This window comes from Anolis sagrei, chromosome 2 (genome assembly GCF_037176765.1).
Source record: "Anolis sagrei isolate rAnoSag1 chromosome 2, rAnoSag1.mat, whole genome shotgun sequence".
In the NCBI taxonomy this organism is placed as follows: Eukaryota; Metazoa; Chordata; class Lepidosauria; order Squamata; family Dactyloidae; genus Anolis; species Anolis sagrei.
The window spans coordinates 202,383,113-202,410,290 of NC_090022.1; the positions used below are offsets into that span (position 1 = coordinate 202,383,113).

Consider the following 27,178-nt stretch of genomic DNA (forward strand, 5'->3'; position numbering starts at 1 on the left):
TTTAATACGATGTGAGCCACTTCTCAATATTATATTGTCCTCACCTTAAAACTGGCAGCTACCACAGACAGTCAGAGTATGAATCAGTCGCATGTGCTGACAGAACAGCGCGCACCTGGATCACTTGGAGCATCGTATTTGGAACAACCCATTTCGTTCAGAGTGAGTCAGACGTATTCAGCAACCACAAATGACTGTTACACTGGAATGTAACAAATGAATCAGGCTACACCTGGTCTGAAAACTCACAAGACACTACAGCAAAAGAATCATACCATCTAAAGTAGCAACATGAACTATTCAGACTGCAGTTCTACAGTGTCTAGAGGATTGCAGAATTATTTCCCTTAGTTAAGACGGCTCGGAAGCTCCAGCTAGTCCAACGCTCGCCAGCCATGATACTAACAGGAGCGGAGCGCAGGGAGCATACAACTCCTCTGCTGCACCAGCTCCACTGGCTGCCGATTTGCTACCGGGCTCAATTCAAAGTGCTGGCGTTGGCCTATAAAGCCCTAAACGGTTCTGGCCCAAGTTACCTATCTGAACGTATCTCTGCCTATCAGCCCGCCAGGACCCTAAGATCTTCTGGGGAGGCCCTGCTCTCTATCCCACCTGCTTCACAGGTGGGACGAGAGACAGGGCCTTTTCTGTGGTGGCCCCCCGGCTGTGGAACGCCCTTCCTATGGAGGTAAGATCAGCCCCCTCACTAATGGTGTTCCAAAGAAGATTAAAAACTTGGATGTTTGAACGGGCATTCGGTTAAACAGTGCAACGAATGTGATGATTACAGGAATGGAAATTTGGACGACGGATTGGATCACGACTTTAGTTATGAGATGCATTGTGTTGTCTATTGTTGTGTCAATATTGTATATTATGCTTTTATGGTTTTAAATTGTATATCATTGATTGATTCTTATCCTTGTTGTAAACCGCGTTGAGTCGCCTGTTGGGCTGAGAAACTGCGGTATACAAGTAAAGTAAATAAATAATAAATAAATAAATAAATTAAGTATCACATAGTTAAGTATCACATAGAAATCAAACTGATTTTCCACATCTAAAGTATTTCCCCTAAAAACACCATCTTGTTGTTCTGTAGTTCAGGTCTTCTGTGATCCTACAAATCCTGGACTTTAATTTCCAGAACACCTTGATATTGGCTATGAAAAATGGGAACTGAAGTCCAGCATGCGGCCCCATGTTCTCCACCTGGCTTATAGATCCTACTAGGTAAATTGTCCAAATCATGGCCAGTTTGTTTGTCCTCAAAAGAAGAAGAGGTAGAATAGGATATACTGGCATATCATTATGCTTTGCAATATCAGATCAGTTGTGCAATTTCAAAAACATCAAGCAAATAAATAAATAAAAAAAGGTCTACCATTCCATTAAATTAAATAACATAAAATTCCTTGCCTCAGATGCGGAATTGCATTTACATATATATCTCAAGAGAAAAAGATTCAATACAGTCCTAAATATATATGCAATTCCCAAAACAAACAGCCGGGTGTCTAGACAGGAACTTTGTGAAGATCATGAGAACTTTTTTTTTTATGGCCACATTCAATAGCGAACTGGAAATGTTGCTAGAGTTCATGATTCCTTTGATGAACTAACACTCAATATATCTGTTATGTAATCATAAAGCCTTCAATGATATGTCTCTGTTTACACTTATTTGCATGAATCTCTGGCCAAAAACCAATGGCTCTCTGCACAGCCATATCATCACCACACTTCAAAAACATACACTATGGGAAGACTTTTAGAGCATAAGGTGTGTCACTGGTGGTTGTTGTTGTTTCCACAGAACTATCTAGAAGTTATTCATTCCTATGATTTTAGTGGTTTACTGTTCAAAACATCAACAAAAAAACAACAGCAAAAAAAATACATTCAACCTATTTTTTTTGTCGTGTCAGGAGCGACTTGAGAAACTGCAAGTCGCTTCTGGTGTGAGAGAATTGGCCGTCTGCAAGGACATTGCCCAGGGGACGCCCAGATGATTTGATGTTTTTATCATCCTTGTGGGAGGCTTCTCTCACGTCCCTGCATGAGGAGCTGGAGCTGATAGAGGGAGTTCATCCACTTCTCCCCGGATTCGAACCTGTGACCTGTCAGTCTTCAGTCCTGCTGGCACAGGGGTTTAACGCACTGCACCACCGGGGCTCCTATTAAATTCAACTTATTATATGTAGTCACCATCCAGGTCTCAATACGGTTCCAGGATTTCCTATCTGCATCCTGAAAGAACTACCTTCAATTCTGATTTGAAACTATATTAAATGGTCAGTGTAGATGTGCTGTTGTCTTTTAATACCAGAATGGTACGAGCATTGTTCTGTTCTCAGTGAAGAAGAAACCACAGTGAATTTGCTCAGGCTTTCGATCTTTAGAAACATTATCTGACCCATTTTGCTTCCTTTTAATAGCTAAAACAGTTTGATTTGGTCCCACAGTAGCACCGTTAAGTAATCCTCTTTCACCATATGGCCCTAGCCAAGAGTAATGAGCCATGTCAGCTGGTCACTTAATTTGCCCTAGTTATCAATCCAAACCAACTGACGACAAGATGTTCTGTAAATAAATACTGCCTGGTTGCATAAGGAAGGGGGTCTTCCTGAATATCTTTGTGCCAATCTACCATGACAGAGGTTTACCTGAATAAATGTCAACTATTATACTATGTACATCACAGGGTGGTTAAACATTCGGGCATCCCCTGAAGCACACCAGAAGCAAATTGCAGTTTCTCAAGTTGCTCCTCACACACACACACACACACACACAATGTAACATGATTTTTGTTCCTGGGTTATAAATGTCATTTCCTAATTGGTCCTATCATAAAAAAATGGAAAAAGCTTTTTAAACAGCAAAAACTTTGTTTTTGCAGGACATCCTGCGGCATATTTTGGTTTAGTTTTTCAATGAATATCTCATAGAGTCCCAACTAATTCAACCTAGTTTTTGGCAGCCACAAAAACAAAGTATCTGGAGTGTAACAACTACTTTCAAAGTAAGTACCGAACAATTAAACAGGAAACCACAAATTTAAACTAGGAACAAACATTTTTCAAATTTTGTTACATAGTGTTATGAGACAGAATATAAATGGTGGGTGTATCAATACTGTAGAATGAATGCATTTTGACCACACTTAAATTGCCATGATTCAATGTTATGGAGTCATGGGAGCTGTTGTATCACAAGGTATTTAGTCTTATCTGCCAAAGACTTCTGATGCCTCATCAAATCACAACATCCATGACTCCATAACATTGAGCTATGGCAATTAAAGTGCGGTCAAATTGCCCAAATTCTAAAGTGTAGATGCATTATTAGACAGAAACGTGGGGTTCTTACCATTATTTCCATATAGATAAAGGACAAAAGATACTATGCAAAACATTCCAAACACATTAAACAACAAAGAAAAATATATGCCTAATAGAAGGTCAAACAGACTAGGGGCACATCTACACTTTAGAATTAATGCAGTTTGACATTGCTTTGACTGTCATGGCTCAATGCTATACAATCATTGGATTCTATAGCATTGAGAGGCACCAGAACCCTTTGGGAGAAAAGGCTTAAGACCCTGTAAAATAACAATTTCCATGATTCCATAATATTGAGCCATGGTAGTTAAAGTGATGTCAAACTGAATTAATTCTATAGTGTAGATGCACCCTAGGAAAGAATAGGTTCGGATCTTCACTTAACTTTTAAGATCACAGGACCGAATTTAAGTGTACACACCTCCAACTCTCGGGAGCAAAGACAAGATATAAAGGTAATAAAATTAATGACTTACTGCATCTTCCATTAAATATAAACATCATAACAACCGCAGATACAGTGGTACTTCCAAAATCATTACTTTACATCTGACTTACAAATGACTCATAGTTAAGAACAGGGGTGAAACAACAAGAAGTGAGAGAAATCTACCCTTTGGAAAGGAAAGTCACTCCTGAAAGAGTTGTTATCATGGGGAAAGGGTGTCCCCACTGAAGCTTTCTCACAATTCCTTGTTTCCACAACAAGGCTAAATTATCACAGCGACAGAAAGTGAGGTGAAATATGTGTTGTCAAAAGCTTTCATGGCCAGAATCATTGGGTTGCTGTGAGTTTCCCAGGCAGTATGGCCATGTTCCAGAAGCATTCTCTCCTGGCATTTCACCCACATCTATGGCAGAATGTCTGCCATAGATGTGGGTGAAACGTCAGGAGAGAATGTTTCTGGAACATGGTCATACAGCCTGGAAAACTCACAGCAACCCACCAAGGTGAAATATTCTGAACAGGGGCACAGACAGCAAAACAAACACCTCAGGGGTGTTAACCATTCCCTATGCTATCCAAAGCTAAAGAATACAGATATTTGGCTGGAGTTACACTTGAAAAATGTACCTGTTCAGACTTACATACAAATTCAACTTAAGAACAAACCTACAGACCCTATCTTGGGGACTGTCTGTACTTGAAAACCTCACATTTTGCAGCTGAGACGGGCAGCAGAGGGCACATTTACGAAGTCTCTGATGGGGGTCAGAGAAAGTCTGTATTTACCACAGTAGGTCACAATCTGTGCATGCTTGCTGTTTGTCAACTTTCTGGCAACTGGGAACTGGATTAAATGTTCCTGCCCAGATTTGGTTATATGTTATTGCTTTGTTCACTAGCATTTACTGCTTCAAGCTTCCTAATGGATTTCTCTTTCAATGCCTCCTATTTATTTTTCCATTCCAATTACCAGAACCATTTTTGGCCACTGTAAGCAAGCTATGCATTAGCGTTATATTCCTTGAAATTAATTAACGACAGACCTGCAAGTTAAAAGAAGACTCAGCCTCTATCATCTCTTTGATAATTCAAAAAATCACTTTGCCCTGCCATCACACATGCTGAGAATCTCTATTCTTTCCTTGATACCTCCCGTGGTTTTCTGTTGCATTAGCCAACTTTTTTCCCCCTAAAAACAGATGCAGTACAACTGAAGGATATCTTTTAAATATCTCTTAAAAGATACACAGTAAACAATTGAGCCAGATCCTTTATAATCATACCTGCATTATTCTCTTGTAAGTCTTCTTATCCTAGCAGCATACATTTTCCACAACAATAATATTTTTTAATGAAGACCTTTGGATGAATTCATATGTTCCTGACATGGAAATACCATAATAAACCTGCCAGAAGCAAGTGTAATGAAGTGCAATTATATGATAAGAATTCAACTTCAAATATCACAAAGTCTTAAGATAATCTCGTGCCTGTAACTGGGGTTTGGATTCTGTGCTTATTCCAGAATCCTGACTTTCAAGCTCTCTGGTGCTATGTTCACACACTTGATCTTTCTTTAACTACAATATATTTATACAAGTATGCATAAGCAAACAGCTTAGCAAAACTTTTGTGTTAACTATTAACCTATGGGAAATTGATTTGCTACGATGAGGTAGGGTCACACCAACATTAAAATGTAGGGATTTCACTCAACAAAGTCATAGAGCATATGAATTGCATATAGAATGGCTCAGGTTTAATCTTTGGCTTGGCTTTGCAAATCTTATGTGGACACAGAGTGGATACCCAAGTGTTACCATTCCTGTGCTTCCCATATCCCAATTTCATGCCATCACTATCCCAAATGCAAAGCAGTTCCGTAATCTAGGAGGAACTGGGAAAGCATAGTTAGATCTAGAGATCACATGGGACTTTTTTCCTGTCCTGTACTCCGCTCCCAATTTCCACTTCTATCTCTAAATAGGAAGTATGCCAAAGGATGGACCTTCTCAGTCCAGCAGAGAAATCATCGGTGTTGCTGATCCCTGATCTATGGAGAAAGAAAATGGGGAAAATACCATCTTGGGAGTATTATTTAGAAGAACTTATGTATCACTAGAATGGCAAAGTACACTTCTGTAGGTCTTCTGCAGTCATTTAGAAGTGTAAAAATTGTCTCAGTTTTGGGTGGGGGAGTACATGGAGGAACAAAACCGAGTCAAGGTCCCATGAGGGACAGCCCTTGTCAGTTGCTTGGCCGCATTCATTATGATTTTTTTTCAAAATTAAAAAGTAAATTTAAAAAATAGTTCTTCCCGTTATGAGTAATTCATATGATAACTCCTTTGCTCATACTTCGGGCACTGATAAGCAGTCTAGCTTAAACCGCTATTATTCTTGCCATAATGCCAGAAGCCAGGCATTATGAAAAGAATGTGTTGTCTGAATCATTGTGTCTAGTATGTGTCTCTGCTATCAAAGAATGCTTAGGGTGCCATTAATCATTTGGCCCACATAGTTCATATAATGGCACCAATTCCCAGTATCCAATCAGTACAGGTGTATGTAGCATCCAAAGTTCATTTGTGATGGAAAAATTACAAGTTTTAAAGTGAGCACTTGTAGAATGGAAAACATGCTTTCAATGAAAGTTTGTAATCAGCCCTTCAAGAAAGTTGGGCATTATTTCTAGTGTGAAGTCATATTTTCAGAGATGTTGTTCACCTGTTTTAAGGAAACATAAATCTCTGCGGGTCACCCCATTATTGATTTCTTGCCCATTAACCACTAAGTGATCTTACAGATGAACTGTGGGGAGCAAGCACTACTTGTGGTCCTCAGTCTGATATGTACTACGTCTGATATTAAATGTAATACGAAATAATTGCGATGAGTAACCACTAATAGATAGCCTAATCTTCCATATATGTATTTAATCCGCTTATAAAACCTTGCAAGCTGGTTCCAATAAGTAACACCTAATAGTAGTGTGCTGTGCGACACAGTATTATGTTTGTCCTTAATCTGTCAACATTCAGTTTGACAGCAATATGAAAGAGGAAAGCTTTCTCTCTATCCAGCCTTTCCACAACTTGCATATTATGCAGTTCAATCACACTCTCCTTACTTGCCTTATTTCTAAGCTAAACATCCGCAAACAGTATAATTTTTCCTTGCTTTTGATGCTACCTTTTTCTAAGTCTATAACTTTCTTTTCAATGTATGCACAATATGCCAAATAGCAATATATAGTGATAATAGTGATATACCAAAGATTTACATAAAGCTCCTCCCCAAAGTCCTCCAGCACTTTTTTTCCAGTGAACTGGTGTCTTCCAAATGTCCCATCATCCACATCCAATGGAACCAAATGATGGAAGCCAACTGGACTCATCTCTGCAAAATATATCTCTTCTTCCATGTTGATCTGAAATACAAGATTTTATATTTCCTCTGGGTGTTCTACAAGTGGTTAAGAGTACCAGTGTTAAAATAATCTACAGCAGTGGTTCTCAAGCTGCGCTCCTTCAGGTGTTTTGGACTTCAGCTCTCAAAAATCCCAGCCAGTTTACCAGTTGTTAGGACTTGTGAGAGCTGAAGTCCAAAACATCTGGAAGAGCACAGTTTGAGAACCACTGATCTACAGGATTCTCCAGCAGATTGTCTACTGTTCCCTGCAAAGAAAATCACTATGAAGCCTGGAACTCAACATGCATTGAGAATGTACAGAATGGCCTTCACCACAAAATCAAGGAATGAGAGACATGCTTGGCTGCGACAGGGACACAGAAGGGAACAGTGATCTTTGGAGATGTAACATCATATCTCTTGACTATAAAAAGTCAATAAATACTTTCAAAGGGTGAACAGTTTCCTAATTGACAGCCAACAGAGTCAGTGCACCTGGGAAGCAAACTACTTAGGAATCAAAGGATGTTTTCTGTTCATAGATCAGATTTTCAAAATGCTTACATAGTAAGATAAGTATTGCAATAAGGTTTTCATATACTACGAAGAGCTGAAGGTTAAGAGCATGTTTTTTCTCTTTAGATGTCCTCCCAAGACCACATTTGCACATCATTTTTAGCCAAAAATGCAGTTCAATATACCAGGATGTGAACAAAGTACATAATAGTGCAGTCTGTCCATTCATTCTTCTCTTCCCACAAACAAACCAGGAAGGAGACAAGACATGTGACATCTAAATTTGAGATTATGGTTAAATGAGGATCCAAAAGCCAGGATCCTCATTTGAAGGTCAATTGAAGGAACATGACTGATTTGTTTAGGCAACATTATCTATTATTGAATTCAAATATTATGCTATCCTTCTCCTGGTTAAGCATTTAGTGGGGTTAGCATAACTGTGCACACAAAGCAGGAATGAATCAGCCATGGTCACCAGAGAAATGCTCATCCATAGCTGTTTTATTAAGCCACAGCTCATGGTGGTACTTATTTTAATTAAAGAGCCACAAAGGATGCATCTATACTGTAGAATTAATGTACCATTTAAACAGCCTTGGCTCAATGGTATGGAATTATGAGAGTCATAGTTTTATAAGCTCTTCAACCTTTTCTGACAAAGAGGGCTAGTACATCAATCTACAAATCCCGGGATTCCACAACATTGAGATGATCATTAACGTAGTAGGAGCCCCTGGTGGCGCAATGGGTTAAACCCTTGTGTCGGCTGAACTGGTGACCAAAAGGTCGGCAATTCGGACCCGGGGAGCAGGGTGAGCTCCCGTCTGTCAGCTCCAGCTTCCCATGCGGGGACATGAGAGAAACCTCCCACAGGATGGTAAAACATCCAGGTGCAGTTTCTCAAGTCACTCCTGACACGGAAAAAAGAAAAAAAGTTCCTAGTAGCTTGTTAATTAAATAAGTAACACTTATAAAGTATGTATTTTAAGGATTACGCAACATATCTGATGAGGCAGTTTCAAATGTAAAGAAAAACTGCATTTAATTTCTGGTAGATGTATGGAAGTTAACACTGAATGAGGGAATTTTCTTATTCAGTATACCAAACATGTTGTCATTTCCATATTATCATCTAATCCGAGTAATATTTATTGTGTTTTATATATTTCTGAATGTGGGATTAAGGTCAATGCAGAAAACTGGAACATGCAATCCTAAAGTATATTTACAGATTTTAAAAATCTATAGCTTTGAAAAAGCCATTTTAAAATGCATGAGGGTGTGTTTGCTTGTTTTTTAAATGAAATGTTTCAGGTATTTTAATCACCAGATTTTAAACCACATTTATAACACTGTGAATTTAGCGGAAAAAATGCAAACATCTACATTTTGAAAGCTGTAAGGCAAATTATTATCTATAAGGCACATTATCAAGAATATAGTTATGTCATCACTTACAAAATGCCTAAAAATTAAGATGAGGACATGTTCTACCTACAGACTTTAAAAACATACTATTCTGTTCTAAGTCTAGAGTCAGAGTCTCTCTTGGTTTACCCTTCCTCTTCTCACCATTATAACTATCAATGCAACATGTATTTGTACGTGCCCTTTTCAAAACATAGCTCTCAATGACACTTAATATTTATAAAAATTAAGAATTTGAAACACTTCACATATCTGCTCACTGGAGGGAAGGATATTAGAGGCAAAGATTAAGTACTTTGCCAACATATTGAGAAGACAGAAAAGCATGGAGAAGATAATGATGCTGGAGAATATTGAAGGAAAAAGGAAGAGGGGCCGACCAATGGCAAGATGGATGGATGGTATCCTTGAAGTGACTGGCTTGACCTTGAAGGAGATGGGGATGGTGACGGCCGACAGGGAGCTCTGGCGTGGGCTGGTCCATGAGGTCACAAAGAATTGGAAGTGGACTGAACGAATAAACAACAACAAATATAACCACATACAAATACATATATATACATACATACACATATATATAAGTGTGTGTGTGTGTGGCTGGGGTTACATTTATAAACTGTACCTATTCCAACTTACATACAAATTCAACTTAAGAACAAACCTACAGAATTTATTTTGTTCATAACTTGAGGACTGCCTGTCCTTAGGCCAAGGACTGCCAAAAAATAGCAGGTTCTTATTTCATAGGAAACAATGGACAAAACCACCTCTGGGCACTTCTTGGCTATGATAACCCTACAAAATGCATGGGGTCACCATAAGTCAACAGGTGACTTGAAGGCACATACACTTGTACACAGCTGTAGGATTCAGAAATAATAATAATAATGGTTTTAAGGAAGGACAGACATGGCACGGGCAACCCCACCTGTGTCATTCCTTATTCATTTTGTAATTTTCAGTTTTTCTACAGCATACTTCTGATATGCAAAGCGTTTTTAGGAAACAACAAACACAAGCCTCTCTCTCCTCCCATTTGCTTGAATGTAGTAACATTTCCCAATCTTATGAAGGTTCGAACAAGGAAAGAAGGCACATAATGAAATAAGATATTTTCCTCCAGTGGAAAATGATAAGAAAATACTAGGAATTTCACTAACTGGAAAAGAGCTCTCTGGAAAATCCTAATGATTACACCATGACAGTTGGGAAATCTTTCTATAAGCATTTCAACATTGCACTCCATCTCCCCTTCAAAACAAACCAACCCTTCTTCATCCTGGGATCGCCCATGCCTTTAGCATGCTGCTATGAGTGCATTCACAATACAATATGTGTAGGATTGTGCTTTATGTTTCTTCTATTTGTAAGCATTAGAATTTTTCAGTTTGTGAGATACAAACCAAAGAGTGTTGACTTTAGACTAGGCATAGCTCATGTTGTTTCATATTAATGAAAAAGAAAAAAAATCCATATTCCAACAGGTCTCTCTACTCAGAAAGCTTAAAATGTAGCCAAGAATACTCAACATTTGTTCTGCTCCCTTTTTCATAAAACTAAATTAGTGCAGAATGACTAATTGTTCAGTGGAGTTTTTGTGCTGGAAACCAATGTTGAGAGAGGAAAGAAACAAGAGATGTGAGTAATTTATGATAGCAAAGTACAATTCTTATCGTAGTAATCAGTCCAACTACAGAACCATTATTAAATGTTAAATCTATAGTCAACAATGAATTCTGGAAGAAGCCAGTGAAGGGGGGCCAGTACTTCATCTCCTTCCTCCAATTTGACTCATCAACTGATACGGATGCTACAAGCACCAATTTTACAAACCAGTTCAACCTCCATGACATTTTCTTGCAAGACTGAATTTGACCTAAGTATTACATTATCTTTCAGTCACGCTTTTTTGCTTTAGGTTAAGCAGTCTTCCAGTTAACATGTTTGTACTGAATCATGTTCCAAGAAATAATGCTTTTCATTCCAGGCATTGAAACCCAGAAAGATCACGTTTTGCACTTGAATAACAGAAAAAAGTAGTGCTCATTGGTCAAAAGAGCTGACATATGAGGGGATACAAGCTTAGTCAGTTATCTCTGGTGCTTTGCAGCAAAGCAGATCTCATCAGCTCTCTGGGAGAGCAAATATAAGTGAGTTAATTCTGAGATAACAACTCTTTTGAAGTCACTCTGTTCTTTGATTTGTCATTATCACCCTCATTGCTGGATAAGCTCAGGTTGAGAGAATGTGCAACCAAGGCTAAGGGAACAATTCCTTTGCTGCTAATGTGTTTTCTTATACAAATAGGGAGCTCTTTCTCGTACAAATCTGTTTGCTTCAGGAAAATAACCATTAGTCAACAAACTTCCAACAACTTGTGTGATACTTAAGCCACATTGCTTTAACAACGTTTTCTCAAAAGAACAACTTCAGCCTTTCTTTTAATTCAGATGAATCCAAATTTGTCTCTTTTCGGTGATATGACAGCACCCCTTAGCATGGCAGAATTATTAAACTGAACTGAATCCAGCTGTTTCTGGTCATATTGCTGTTTGAAATTAGTCCCTGGAGTCTAATAATGACCTAGATTAGCTCTGCTTGGCTATGAAAGCCAGGGGAATGACCCCCAGCTGAACCACACTAACAACCATCATTACTTTCCCAACAATTGATTAATTCCAAAAAAGGGTGCAGCTCAAGTATGCACAAAGAGTGGCCAATCCCACAGACAACACAATGGACTTCTCCCTTGGAAAATTAAGTCCACCAGTTTGAAATGGCTACCCATTGTTTATCCAAAGTTATCTAAATGGCCCCGGCCCAGTTTACCTGTCTGAACGCATCTCTCTTTACGAACTACTGCGGGAACTAAGATCTTCTAGGGAGGCCCTGCTCTCGGTCCCGCTACCATCACAGGCATGTTTGGCGGTGATGAGAGACAGGGCCTTCTCAGTGATTGCCCCCCAGTTATGGAACTCCCTTCCTGACAATATTAGATCAGCCCCCTCCCTCCTGTCCTTCAGAAGGATGGTGAAGACCTAGCTGTGGGACCAAGCCTTTGGGGCAGTGCAATGAGACAAAATGGTGTCCTGAGATGGTTTTTAAGTAACTTTCAATGTGGATATACGTGATTTAAATGTTTGTATACATTTATGGTTTTATGTCCCAGCACTTAATGTTTGCCATATATATGTTGTGCTGTGCCCTGAGTCCCCTGTGGGGTGAGAAGGGTGGAATATAAATGGTCTAAATAAATAAATAATCCCATCCTAGGCTGATGAGCTTCCTTCAGGCAGATACAGGAGACTCAGGAATTCTTCCAATAAAAACTTTATTAAGCTTCTGTCATACTATGTACCAATCACAGCCTGTAAATGAATGTACTTTAGATTGCTTAAGATTAAGGATCGTAATTTATATCAATTGCCGACAACGTCAATTTTTCAAAGCTCGCTCAAAGGTTTATAACAGTAGTTCCCAACCTGTGGTCTGTAGACCACCAGTGGTCCCTAAGAATTAAAATATGGTCTGCAGCCTCACCATTACACCATTGCAAAGAGAGTGACTGGTCTCACAAAACCCTCTTATAGTGCCAAGGCAATGGGGATGTTGGGAGGGAAGAGGCTGACTACCCATGAAAGGTGCAACAACAAGCCTCCTGACTGCTGCTTCTCCTCTTCCACTCTCCCTCTCCTTGAGCAGAGTCGTACCATGTGCCACCTGGAATTGGGGGTACCTTTATGTCTTCGTTCCTGGGTTCTTTGGGGTGCCGATTCAGAAAGTTGCATTGGATAGACCACAACAGCTCTTGATGATTAAATATGGTTTTCTGTGGGCGAGCAGATGGCGACAACTGGATGATGTACTGTATAAGGAACTAGAGCTGGTGTGGTCTATCCAATGCAATATTCTGAATCAACACCCCAAATAACCAAACCAAATCTAAAGTTGACCAAAAACTGATTTGTCACCCTTTTGGTACTAATGTTAGAGAATGGTCCTTGGTCAAAGTGCAGGTCAAGTAGTCCCTGGTCAAAAAAAGGTTGGAAACCACTGGTCTATAAATATCCTGCTCTCCATCTCTGTGTGTCTCTTTGGAGTTGATTGGAGCCAGCATGCCAGGAAAGCACACCCTGAGATTTTGGACATCAATATTAATCAATTTCATAATAAATTAGCTCTAACCAAATACTGCAAAGACCGACAAGAATTTTTTTTTACATTTTTGCTGTTCAACCATTTAAACCTACAGTTTAGGGAAAACATGAGCAATCTGTGATCCCTCATGACAAACACAGCAGTCCTCTATGGGCTTGAAAAACCTGATTTTGCCTAAGATGCCAAACATACAGGTGTGGGTTTAATGTACATCAGAGATCACAAATGCCAAAGTTTGTAGGCTGCATTCAGTTTAACTAGGAACAAACGGCCCTAATCTGGGTACAAAGAATACAACAGACAGAGAACTGTCTTGGCGTAAAGTGGCTTCATATGAGCATAAATAGCTTTATGCAAGTGATTTAGAGACTTGAATTGTTTTACGATTGATTTATTTAGAAGATTTGTACCCCACCCTATTCTCAACCTCCAAAGAGGGACTCAGGACGGCTTCCAACAATATAAAAACAGCAATAAATACACAATTGCATAAAATGATAATAAATATACATTTAAAACAGTTTGCCAGGATTAAAAACATCCTCCGATTCTAAAATGTTATGGTCTGATGTAGTGTTACTGGTGAAAGTAAGCTAGCTTTGGATATAAAGAAAAACCTTGGAACTCCTTACACTTGGAACTCCTTGGAAAAGTTACTTTATGGTACACAGCTCTGCGAATCTCCAGTCACCACTATTCATGAAAGGAATAGTCCAAAAAAGGAAGAAATAAGCTCCAGTTCCAGTTCAACCATATATTTTGAGATGTCCTACTGAAATCCTTGGTCTTTCTGTGAGTAAACTGTATTATGCTACTATACTATACTCTTCCTTAAAACGTATCTTAGGTACAACACTGGTTCTTCACACCAAATCCATTCTCCTCCATTCAGCTGTGACTCAAGCTGTCTCAGGGCCTTTCCACACAGTCCTATATCCCAAAATATCAAAGCAGAAAATCCCACAATGTCTGCTTCAAACTGGGTTATCTGCATCCACACTGCTATATATTCCAGTTCAAAGCAGATAATGTGGGATTTTCTGCTTTGATATTCTGGGATATAGGGCTGTGTGGAAAGGCACTCAAGTTCAACTAAATTAAATCCACAAATGTGGAGGGACTACAAACTCTTTTAATATGCACAGGGTTGACACAGATGTGTTCCTCTCTTAGCACACCTGAAAAACTTCCATTTATGAAATAACATGTTAGCATTTCATCTTCAATGCCTGGTACTTAGACAAGCCGAAAGCACCTTTAAAGTTCTCGATTTATTTTACATGCTTATGATTCATTCTAGTAAACACATCACTGTGAGCTTTCCTTCGCCATCCTCAGGACTCATTCTGAATCAGCTTAGATACATCCTGGTTAATAGTTATTACTTGTCTAACAGAGAAATTGGCGCCTGAGGCGGAAATAACATGAAAAGAATAGGGATAGGTTCCTATACCACAAGAAAGATGAGCGATTCGACAAGTTTCAGCAAACTTCTATTCAAATCTCACAATATGCAGATGTATATATTTTAAAAGCAGGTCAGATAAGCCTTGTAGATGTAAAAAAAAACCCAAAAAAACCAACAACCCAATTTTGAATTTTCTTGAGGACACTTGAAGACTTTTTCCAAAACATACCCAGACTATACAACCAGTCGACTTCTGCTGGAAAGGGAACATAGAATTGAATCGGAGGGCCTAGAGATTCCTAGAGAGAACATTTTAATCAAATCCCTGTATAATCAAATCTGCACAAATTAAATCTACAAATATGGAAGGACTATAAACTCTTAATATGCACAGGGTTGTCACAGAGGCAGGTTTATGTATTTTTATTTTTCTTTCTTTGTTTTGCTGTTCATAAATGCTCAGTAAAGGATTTTTGGATGCATCTGCCATTTAACCCATCTCTTGTAGATAGTCTGACACAGCTAAAGAGGAGGCTACACCAAAATCCTATTCTTTCCCATGTGTTTATTGTAGACATGCTGCTCCAACCTGACACTGAATGTCAGTGATCTTTCACCCCATCGTCACATCTTTCCAATTATAGGGCTACTTTAAAAACTTTAAGGGACAGAGGATAAGGAAAGAGAGTGGGGCTGAATGAGCATAGATAGCCGCTCTTAAAAAGAACTTCACTGTCAAAAGCCTTTTTTATTGAGCAAAAATATAGCAATATCCCCCAGTGCATGTTTTGTTTGACTTTTGTTCCACAGCTATTCTGAAATAATAATATTCAGGTTTTGATTCAGCTCAATAATATTTTGTTCAAATCCACCATGTGCAGAGTTTGAGACTGTAGCATCTTGTCAAAACTGCATTAGGTTCCATTTTTTCCATTCCAAATTCTGGAATGCAGCTCACTTGACAAAAATGCTTAGATGTGGTTTTACTCGGTAACTCCTGAATTGTTTTCAAATGAGTCATGTGAAAACATACAGGCAAGTGCAAAGTGCTCTTACCTATTCTAGAAGAATTTGGACAATTTACCTTTTTGGAACTGTAACTTCTATAATCCCTCAGTCAGCAAGCCAGCAAGATGACTAGCTCTGGGTTTCCACAATTTGCAGTACAACTCCTGTATCTGCAGAGGATATGGATATACAAAATCGTATATAACAGTGAATCCTATTGAAATAAAAGACATCTGGCCAAAGAATACTATGGATCAGCTGTTTCTAAACATTTTCGGCCAAGGACCCCTACAAAAGACTCCTACAAAGATAAAAAAAAAGACAGGCCATCTTGGTAGAAGACATAAAAGGTAAAGGTTTTCCCCTGATATTAAGTCCAGTTGTGTTCAACTCTACGGGTTGGTGCTCATCTCTATTCCTAAGCCGAAGAGCCAGCATTGTCCGTAGACACCTCCAAGGTCATATGGCTGGCATGACTGCATAGAGCGTTGTTACCTTCCCGCCAGGGCGGTACCTATTGATCTACTCACATTTGAGACGTAGAACGTAAAAGGTAAAGTTATTCCCTTGACATTAAGTCTAGTCGTGTCCAACTCTGAGGGGTAGTGCTCATCTCCATTAGAGCCAGAACTGTCTGTAGATACGTCCAAGGTCATATGACTGGCATAACTGCATGGAGCGTCGTTACCTTCCCGTGTTGCGGTACCTATTGATCTACTCACTTTTGCATGTTTTCATACTGCTGGGTTGGCAGAGGCTGGGGCTAACAGGGGAGCTTACCCCGCTCCCCGGATTCGAACCTGCAACCCTTCAGTCAACAAGTACAGCAGCTAAGCGGTTTAACTCGCTGCGCCACTGGGGGCTCCGGCAGGAGACATAGCTATAAATAAAAAAGTCCTGCATTCTGCCACTGAGATCCATTGGGAGCTCTGACACTATCAGTGAGCCCAAGGGTTGTGCGGCATCAGTAAATCCCCTGCCATAAACCATTAAGCATGAAACCACCAGCAGGCTATAAATACATTGCTTCCCCACCTGCATACCTGGACTTCCTCTAACCCAGGAGAGTAGAAAGTGAAGACAGAGTGCTATATAGGGACGTGGGGAAGATTAACTTGAAAAGATCTGCGGTGTCATATGAGGTGCTGCTCTGCTGCTCACCGACACTGACAAATACTGAAAGATTAATGTGCGTTCACTACTCTTCCAGGGTTATCAAAGCTGTATTGTTTACGAGGCCACTATGGTTCCCAATGCAGAATCTAGGTGCAGCCTGTGATCCTGGGATAAAAGGGTTTCAGAGCATCGCATGCACAGTAAGACCTCCATATCCACAGGGGATACATTTAACTGAAGCCATGGATGCAACTAAACACTAATGAATGACCTGACTTTCAGTTCCAGAGTTTCAAAGAATTGCATTGGCAGACCTAGCAATTCCTAGATATGCTATCCTGCAACAGAAACTTATAGGGAAAGCATTCCATATAATCACCTTGAGGCCCTAGCAAATTCTTGAATAGATCATTTTTCCTCTCAGGCAGGATGAGCAAAATCACATATACAGGCAGTTTCTGAGTTACATGCATCCGACTTACATATGGCTCATAGTTAAGAACGAAGCTGAGCCAACAGGAAGTGAGAGGAAACCAGCCCCTAAGGAGGGAAATTCATTCCTGGAAAAGTTATCATGGGGAAAAGGTGTCCCCACTAAAGCTTTCTCTCCAATCCTTGTTTCCACAAGAAGCCACATTGTTCAAAATCCATTTCTCACAGGGACAGAAAGTGAGGTGAAATCTTCTGAATTGGGGCACAGAGCGCAAAACAAACCCAACATGGATGTTCACCCTTCCTTATTCTATCCAAAGTTTAGATCTAGCGAGATATAGATAAATATTTGGCTGGAGTTAGTTACACTTAAAAATGTACCTGTTTTAATTTACATACAAATTCAACTTAAGAACAAACCTACCAAACCTATCTTTTTCATTACCCCTTGACATTAAGTCCAGTCAAGTCTGACTCTAGAGTGTGGTGCTCATCTCCATTTCTAAGCTGAAGAGCTGGTGTTGTCCGTAGACACCTCCAAGGTCATGTGGCCAGCATGGCTGCATAGGTGCTGTTAAATTCCCACCGAAGCGGTACCTATTGATCTACTCACATTTGTATGTTTTTGAGCTGCTAGGTTGGCAGAAGTTGGGGCTAACAGTGGGAGCTCACCCTACTCCCCTGATTCGAACTGCTAGCCTTTCAGTCAGCAAATTCAGCAGCTCAGTGGTTTAAACCACAGTGCCACTGGGGACTCCGATTATCTGCATAGGTTTCACAGTTACCCATGTCTTTCTATAGTTCCACACCTACATGTGAGTATTTTCTTTTTTAAAATACCCCACATTTCTGAGTGAATGGAAGATTGCAAGTTTGAAGAGCCAGGGAGGTCTTTTTTGTCCTTTTTTATTCGACCGTGGAGCACTATAATATACGATGCAAATACAATAGTAAGAAAGGGCACCATTGTGAGTAGTTTCCTGTAATAAAAGAGCTGAGATCTCAATCATAGTACGTGTGCCAATTGCTTTCCTTTTCTGTTTAACAGGTTATAGGCAGAAGCAATTTTAGCAAACAAAGCTTTTTTTATTACTTCCTTCACAATATAACTAAAATGCTAACAAATTCATTCTTAGCGGTGTAGTTTTTAAACAGCTAGGTAAAATAACACTTCTTTTCCTCTACAACTCCTTGGCTTGACTAGCCAACAATGGTTGGGGGATTCTGGGAGTTATAGTTTTGAAAAAAAAACTATTTTCCTGCACTATAATTCAATTTTTTGATATCATTTTTTTTAAAAGCAAGCATGGAGAAGCAATCAAAGTGGTCAAAAAGAGAAAACATGATATCTATATGTCAAATTAGATGTACAGTAGAGTCTCGCTTATGCAACATAAGCAGGCTGGCAGAATGTTGGATAAGCGAAAATGTTGGATAGTAAGGAGGAATTAAGGAAAAGCCTATTAAACATCAAATTATGTTATGATTTTTCAAATTAAGCACCAAAACATCATGTTTTTACAACAAATTGACAGAAAAAGCAGTTCAATGCACAGTAACGTTATGTAGTAATTACTGTATTTACGAATTTAGCACCAAAACAGACAAGGGTTCTTTCTTTCTCCCACCCTGGACGTTATTCCGGGCAGGAGGCAGATGCGTTGGATAATACAGAACATTGAATGAGCCAAGGTGGGATAAGCGAGACTCTACTGTTGGTTCTACAACTATATTTGCAACAATAAACTGGTAAATAAACAGGTAAATTAAGACGTGTTTTGGTACCGCAAATTTTAGACCGGTTTCTGTATCTATTTGACCTCCGGATTCCAAAAATAGCACCAGTTTTCCCCTACCAGCTGTAATTTTTGAGATACAGAACACATGCCATCTATCAGTTGCCATCTGCTTGCTCACAGAACATCATAATAACCATATTTAAGAAACTAGAGCTGATGTGGTCTATCCAATACAATTTTCTGAATCAGCACCCCAAATAATACCAGGAACAGACCAAAGATCAAGGCACAGGCAGCAAAACAAACACCACAAGGGTGCTATCCCTTGCCTATGCGATCCAAATTATTTATTTATTAGGAGCATTTTTATCTTGTCCTTCTCGCCTCTGAAAAGGGACTCAGGACGGCTACCACCAGGAACCATTCGGTGCCAAACAATAAGCAAACATAATATACACTTAACCTACATTAAAAACAATTATAAATACATGAAAACAGTTTGCCATTTCACATCGTCTTTCCAATCAATCCATTGCTGTCAGCGAAAAAGGCCGATAAAACCATCTATTCAATCCATTGCCACCAGATAAAAAAGTCAGCTAAAACCATCTATTCTGTGAACTCTTGATCCCATAACCAGGGTTTGAGCTTTTTTCGGAAGGTAAGGAGTGAGGGGGCAGATCTGATCTCGTTAGAGAGGGAGTTCCACAGCCGAGGGGCCACCACCGAGAAGGCCCTGTCTCTTGTTCCCATCAAAGGCAAATGTGATGGCAGTGGGACCGAGATCAGGGCATCTCCAGGTGATCTTAAGGTCCTTGGAGGTTCGTAGAAAGAGATATATTCAGGCAGGTAAGTTGGGTCGGAGCCGTTTAGGGTTTTATAGGTCAAGGCCAGCACTTTGAATTGTGCTCGGAAGCTAATAGGCAGCCTATGGAGGTTGTACGCAAGGGGGTTGTACACTCCCTGTACCCTGCTCCAGTGAGTAACCTGGTTGCCGAATGTTGGACTTGCTGAAGCTTCCGAGCAGACTTCAGAGGCAACCCCACATAGAGTGCATTGCAGTAATCTATGCAGATTGTAACCAGAGTGTGGAGCATCGTGGCCGAGTCAGACCAAAGATATGCATATATATATGGAGTTACCCTTAAAAATGTACCTGTTCCGACCTACACACAAATTCAACTTAAGGGCAAACCTACAGAACCTATCTCGTTTGTAAGTTGGGGACTGCCTGTAATTGCCACCAAGTTGGTTTTGACTTTTCGCAACTCTATATAAGACTTCCAAGAAGCCATGCTAATGATACGTCCCTAGTTGCCCTCTTGGTTTTGTGACACTGGAGAAAACAAATACGCTAACCAGTCCATTTCTGGTTAGATAAAACCAATGCAACTGTAAATTATTTCCACCTCAAGCTGTTCTGATCCTTCAGCTGATTTGATGAACTAGGAACGTACATGGTCTAACACTTGGCTCAACTCAACCTCACTTCTCCTCTATCTCCCATTTATATAACAGTGTCATTTCCATTTGTAATGAGCTTTGCCCGAGAGGTGACAAACAGGTCACCAGTCCCCAGAGATCTAGCTCCAGGCTTCCTTTCCCCTTCAACACAAAGCTGACACAAGCATTTGATTGAGGAGTTCCCCTGCCTTGCGGATATCATGATGGGTTAGGAAGAGGCCATTGGCCAACATCAGTTAAGAAGAATATAAAGAATTATGATGCCACCATCAGCATCCAAGCTAAGGAATGAAATCTTTTCTAGCCCACTGTCCCAAAATAAAGAAAACACACTTGTTGACACTCGATTTTCAAGCATTACCTCCATCCAGAGATACAAATCAAACCCGGTCAAAGCTGCAGGCCCAGAATAACCAGTTTGGGACTCCCTTGAGGCAGTTAAAATAAGTGTTGCCTTCGCTTCAATAAAGAATACGTTGATATCCGCCAAAAAGTCAGTCAAGTAGCAGCATATGGAATAACAGTCCTCCTGCTTCACTATCTAGGATTCAACCCTCCAGACCCTCTAGCTTTTTGAAATTATGATTTTGGTTTTCAAAAAGAAAAAGTCCCCAAGTTCCCACCCTGCTCTCTACATCTCCCTCTATTTGGGAGTTAAACAATAGGCAAACAAAAGCCTTATTCTGTATTCAGCTTTCTGTGGATAATGCTTTCCAATGCGGGGGCCTTTACTCCTTCGTATATAAAAAATGTAAAGGACACTAGGCACTTTCTAAAGGCATCCCAATGCCCCCCCCCCCCCATCTTCTGTGTAGGTGTGTTTCAATTCATCATTATTCCAAAATCATGTACTGCATTGAAAGAAAGGCGGAGAATCCAAACTTTTAACAGATGTCCCAGAATAGATTTCTAGCTAACTTCCCACCAAACTAATTATTATTATTATATTATTATTAATTCAGGTAAAGGTAAAGGAAGACGAGATATGGCTGGCATGACTGCATGGAGCGCCATTACCTTCCCACAGAAGCGGTACCAATTTACTCACACCTGAATGTTTTCAAACTGCTAGGGTCAACTGCAGGAGCTCACCCTGCTCCCCAGATTCGAACCGCTGACCTTTTGGTCAGTAAGTTCAGCAGCTCGGCAGTTTAACCCACTGTGCCACCAGGGGCTCATTATTATCATTATTATTTATTACAGCTTGAGAATTCATTTGCTAGAATTCCAAAGTCTAAAATTGTCCATATGGGTGGCTGACATAGGACAAATCTGTAGACTGACATTGGGCAAATCTAACATAGGACGCTATAGACTTAATAAAGTTTGACACTACTGCCATGGCATAAGGCTATGGAATCCTGGGATTTATAGTTCAAGGAGTCAACAGCACTCTTTGGCAGAGACAGCTAAAGGTCTTGCAAAACTACAACTCCCGGAAATCCATAGCATTGTGCCCTCATAGTTAAAGTGATGTTAAACTGCTCCCGTTCTACTGTGTACATCAGTGGTCTCCAATCTTTGGGCCTCCAGGTGTTTTAGACTTCGGCTCCCATAGTTCCTAACAGCTGGTAAACTGGCTGGGATTTCTGGGAGTTGAAGTCCAAAAGACCTGGAGGCCCAAAGGTTGGGAACCACTGGTGTAGATGCACCCATAGGGATGTGATTGCTTTTTGTGATAATTTAATGCATATAGTTTCATGACCAACATGATGGAAACAAGTGATGGAGAAAATTACTCAAATGTATTAAGATGTATGTGCAACATCCATGAATTTTGTGTTTACGCACTGGTCTCATCTCCAGGATAGCTCGTAGTATAGACTAATTCATTCTACAGTGTAGTAAGGTAAAGGTAAAGGTTTTCCCCTGACATTAAGTCCAGTCGTGTCCGATTGGTGGTCATCTCCATTTCTAAGCCAGAAGCCAGCATTGTCCGTAGACACCTCCAAGATCATGTGGCCTGCATGACTGCATGGAGCGCCGTTACCTTCCCACTGGAGTGGTACCTATTGATCTACTCACACTTGCATGTCAGCCCCAGCTTCAGGTTGGCAGAAGCTGGGGCTGACAGCAGAAACTCATGACAGCAGAAACCGGATTTGAACCTGCGACTTTTCGGTCAAGTGTAGTAGATGCACCCTTTAACTGCCACAACTCAGTGCTATTTAATCATGGGAGTTGTAGTTTTTCAAGACCTTTAGGCTTCTCTGCCAAAGAGGGAATGTGCCTTACTAAACTATAACTTCCAGAACCTCAAAACACTTTTGGTCCCAAGCATTTCTGCTAAGAGAGACTCAATGTGTGTATCGTCGTCGTCGTCATCATCAGTTTCCCTGCTGAAAATGTAGTGAAAGGGGTGTCAAACTGAATTAATTATAGTGTAGATGCACACCCTGCCTCCACAGGGACTTTAATTTGCTCTCCGTGATCCTCCTTCCTTGGCAAGGCAAGAGGCAACAACCCAGCGCATGACTACTCCAACCAGGCACAGCTTTTGGAAACAGAGCACTTCCCATCCCCGCCACACACTTCTTTCTGCGGGCTTTTAATTCAATTCAAACAAGTCACGCTCAGCCCTTGGGTGCTGCAGAGGGAGCCCAAGTCACAAGGCACGCCAAGGGCCCAAGGAGCCTAACCTTGGAAAAAGAAATATAGGATTTCCCAAAGTATATACTGCATTAATAAACTTGTCCTTCTGGATTTTGCATTTTTTTACATTTACCCCCAAAACATGCCCAAACCCCTTGAAAGATCCTAATAACAGAGAAGTGTGGCCTAATGACAATAGTAACTTTCTAGAGAGTTTTGCAATTTGATGCTTCGGCCAGGCAAAACGAGACATAAACATTGCCATTTAAAATAGAATTAGAAACTCACTTTAGAATAGATCCAGTTTGACACCACATGGAAATGGCAGGCCATAATGCGATGGAAACATGGGATTTGTAGCTTAGTGAGGCACCAGCACTCTTGGGCAGAGAAGGCACAAGGTCTTGTCAAAGTCAAACTCGCAGGATCCCCATAGCATTCTGTTTGACACCATGTGGAACTGCCATGTCTCAATACTATGGGGATCCTGGGAGTTGTAGTTTGCCAAGGTCTTTAGTTTAACACCAAACTACAACTCCCAGGATCCCCATAACATTCAGCCATGGGTGCATCTAAAGTGCAGAATCCATGCAGTTTGACACCACTTGGAACTGTCATGTCTCAATGCTATGGGGAACCTGGGAGTTGTAGTTTGACAAGGTCTTTAGTTTGTCAAGGTGACCAAACTACAACTTCCAGGATCCCCATAGCATCCCTGCAGTTTGACACCACTTGGAACTGCCATGTCTCAATGCTATGGGGAACCTGGAGTTGTAGTTTGACAAGGTCTTTAGTTTGTCAAGGTGACCAAACCATAACTTCCAGGATCCCCATAGCATCCCTGCAGTTTGACACCACTTGGAACTGCCATATCTCAATGCCATGGGGATCCTGGAAGTTGTAGTCATGCAGTTTGACACCACCTGGAATTGCCATGTCTCAATGCTATGAGGATCCTGGGAGTTGTAGTTTGCCAATGTCTTTAGTTTGATACGGTCACCAAACTACAACTTCCAGGATCCCCATAGCATCCAGCCAAGGGTGCATCTACATAGTGTAGAATCTATGCAGTTTGATACCTCTTGCAACTAACTGCCATGTCTCAATACTATGTGGATCCTGGGAGTTGTAGTTTGGCAAAGTCTTTAGTTTGATACGATTACCAAACTACAACTCCCAGGGCCCCCATAACATCCATGCAGTTTGACACCACTTGGAAGTGCCATGTCTCAATACTATGGGGATCCTAGTTTGCCAAGTTCTTTAGTTTGACACAGTCGCCAAACTACAACTCTCAGGATCCCTATAGCATCCCTGCAGTTTGACACCACTGGAACTGTCATGTTTAAACGCTATGAGGTTCCTAGGAGTTGTAGTTTGGCAAGGTCTTTAGTCTGACAATGGCTACCAAACTACAACTCCCAGGATCCCCATACCATTCAGCCATGGATGCATCTACAGTGTAGAATCCATGCAGTTGCAACTCCCATGTCCAAGTACTATGGGGATCCTGGGAATTGTAGTTTGACAAGGTCACCAAACTACAACTCTCAGGATCCCCAGAGCATTGAGACACGGCAATTAAAAGTGGTGTGCAATTATATTAATTCTACAGTGTAGATGCTCCTTGAGTCGAATGGGTTTGGGGCTATCCTCAAACAACCCAAACTACAACTCCCATATAGCATGGAGACAGGGCAGTTCAAGTATTCTGTCCTATGATGCAGGGGAGTCCTTGATCCCCACGAGGCTGGCTTCCTATTCTCTTCCAAAGAAAGGGAAGCAAGGAGCCAACTTTTGACGACTCCAATCTGTTGCACAATCCGAGAGGCGCCCTCTCCCCCTCCTCTTTGGCTGGGACACGAGAAAGAAATACCCACGCACGACTCCTTCCTTCCACGCTGGGCTTCCCTCTGAAAGCGATCCCAGACCCCAATGGGGCGAGGCAGCCAAATAATCACGCGGGATCGTGGATTTGGTTGAGTTGGGGAGAGGAACAACGTGCTCCCCCGGTTTTTTCAAAGAGAGTCTTACCTTCAAGCTGTTGGATCCGTCCTTCCACGATCCACAAGAGAGAGAAAAGGCAATCCCACGCCACGATAGAAAAGAAAAAGGAGGCAAAGATCCCGTTTGGAGACAAGCAGAGACACCCACAAAACGCCCCGGACTCGCGCGGGACCGGATTGGAAACAGCGCCCCCAGCGGACGATGTCGGGTACTGCAGGGCTCCCTTTCTTAACCAATGGAAGGGCCAAAGCCCAGGGAGCGTGGCTAAAGTTCGAAAAGGAAAAAAGACGCAAAACCAAGGGAAGGAAAGGCACCCTTGCAATTTTGCGCCTGGAGAGGAAGGAGGCGCTTTTGCCTTCTTCCTCCCAAACTTTGGTCTTCTTTTGGACTTCAACTCCCAGAAGTCGCAACCAACTTGGCCAAAGGCATGGGATTCTGGGAGATGAAGTCCAACACATCTGGAAGATCAAAGTTTCTCAACCACTAGGTTAAGAGGATTCTGGACTTGTTTATTTGTTTGTTTGTTTCTCATTGTTAGTGTATTCTGGCATTTAATTTTGGCCATTTTTGACTGGAAACAGCCCTGAGTCTCTTTGGGGAGATAGGGCGGTATATAAATAATAATAATAATAATAATAATTATAATTATTATTATTATTATTATTATTATTTGAAACACAACAAGATGAGTCCACAGCAAACAAGGTTCAATTCAATTATTATCATCATCATCATTATTATTATTAAAACAGAACAAGATGAGTCCACAGCAAACAAGATTCAATTCTATTATTATTGTTATTGTTATTATTATTATTAGAAATATAACAAGATGAGGCCACAGCAGACAAGATCACTCTGCTGGCTGTTGTACTGGATCACACGTCGGACACTTCCCAAGTGTCTAGGACTGTGTGATGTATCGGCTAATAATGTGTGCAGATCCCAGTAAGGTGGCCTTTTGCAGATAGCAGATGGTAATTTTGTCAGTGCTGATTGTGTTTAAGTGCAGGCCAAGGTCTTTAGACACTGCACCCAGTGTGTCGATCACCACTGGGACCACCTTGACTGGCTTGTGCCAGAGTCTTTGCAGTTCGATATTATTATTATTATTATTATTATTATTATTATAGCATTTTAATGATTTTAATAATATCTATATAAATAAAAATGTAATGTTCATTTGTGGGATTAACATAACTCAAAAACCACTGGACGAATTGACACAAAATTTGGACACAATACACCTAACAGTCCAACGAATGTCCATCACTCATAAACACATACACACAAAACCCCAGTGGAACAGACTTTAAAACCACAAAAATACATTACATATACATATACACTCATATACATATGCACACATTCATACACACACACATGTATATATACGCACGCACACAAACATACACACATACATATACATACACACACATATATATACTTATACACATGTACATATTCATGCACATATACATATCCACATGCATACATATATACACACAAATATGCATGTAGACAAGCACACACATATACGCAATATGCATTTACAGATATACACAAATATATACACCCATATATATATACACACATACACACACACGTGGCAGGGGATGGCTAGTATATATATATACTTTTATTATTACTGTAATTATATTATTTATGTAGCATTTTAATGATCCTAATTATATATATAGTATTTCAATGTTGCATTTTGTATTGTATTTTATAATCTGGTTTTTATGTATTTGTTTATCTGTCCTGTGTGTGAAAGACCTATGGTCTAAGCATTGAATAAACTATTTACCTACCTATTTCCATATTTGTGTGTTGTGGTTTTTAAATCACACATTTTTTAAAATGTTGTGAACCGCATTGTTTTTCAATCAAGACAGAATCAGGATATTATTGTTGTTGTTGTTTTATACAGTTCACAAAGAGCAAGGATGCTTCTACACTGTAAAATTAATGCAGTTCGACACCCCTTTTAAGTGCCATGGTTCGATTCTATGGAATCCGGGGAGTTTGTAGTCTTCTCTTTCAAAAAGTGCTGATGGCTCACCAAACTACAACTCCCAGGATAGCATAGCATTGAGAC

The 27,178-nt window shown here is 40.3% G+C and overlaps 1 protein-coding gene across 1 annotated transcript in view; it reads right to left on the reverse strand.

Moving 5' to 3' along the window:
- Positions 1–25,270, reverse strand: part of MOB3B (MOB kinase activator 3B) — a 120,489-nt gene extending 95,219 nt beyond the window's left edge. Inside the window, exon 1 of the mRNA XM_060762537.2 lies at positions 25,105–25,270. The gene's annotated coding sequence lies outside the window, so the exon portion shown is untranslated. The remainder of the gene's footprint in view (positions 1–25,104) is intronic.
- Between the last annotated feature and the right edge of the window lie 1,908 nt (positions 25,271–27,178).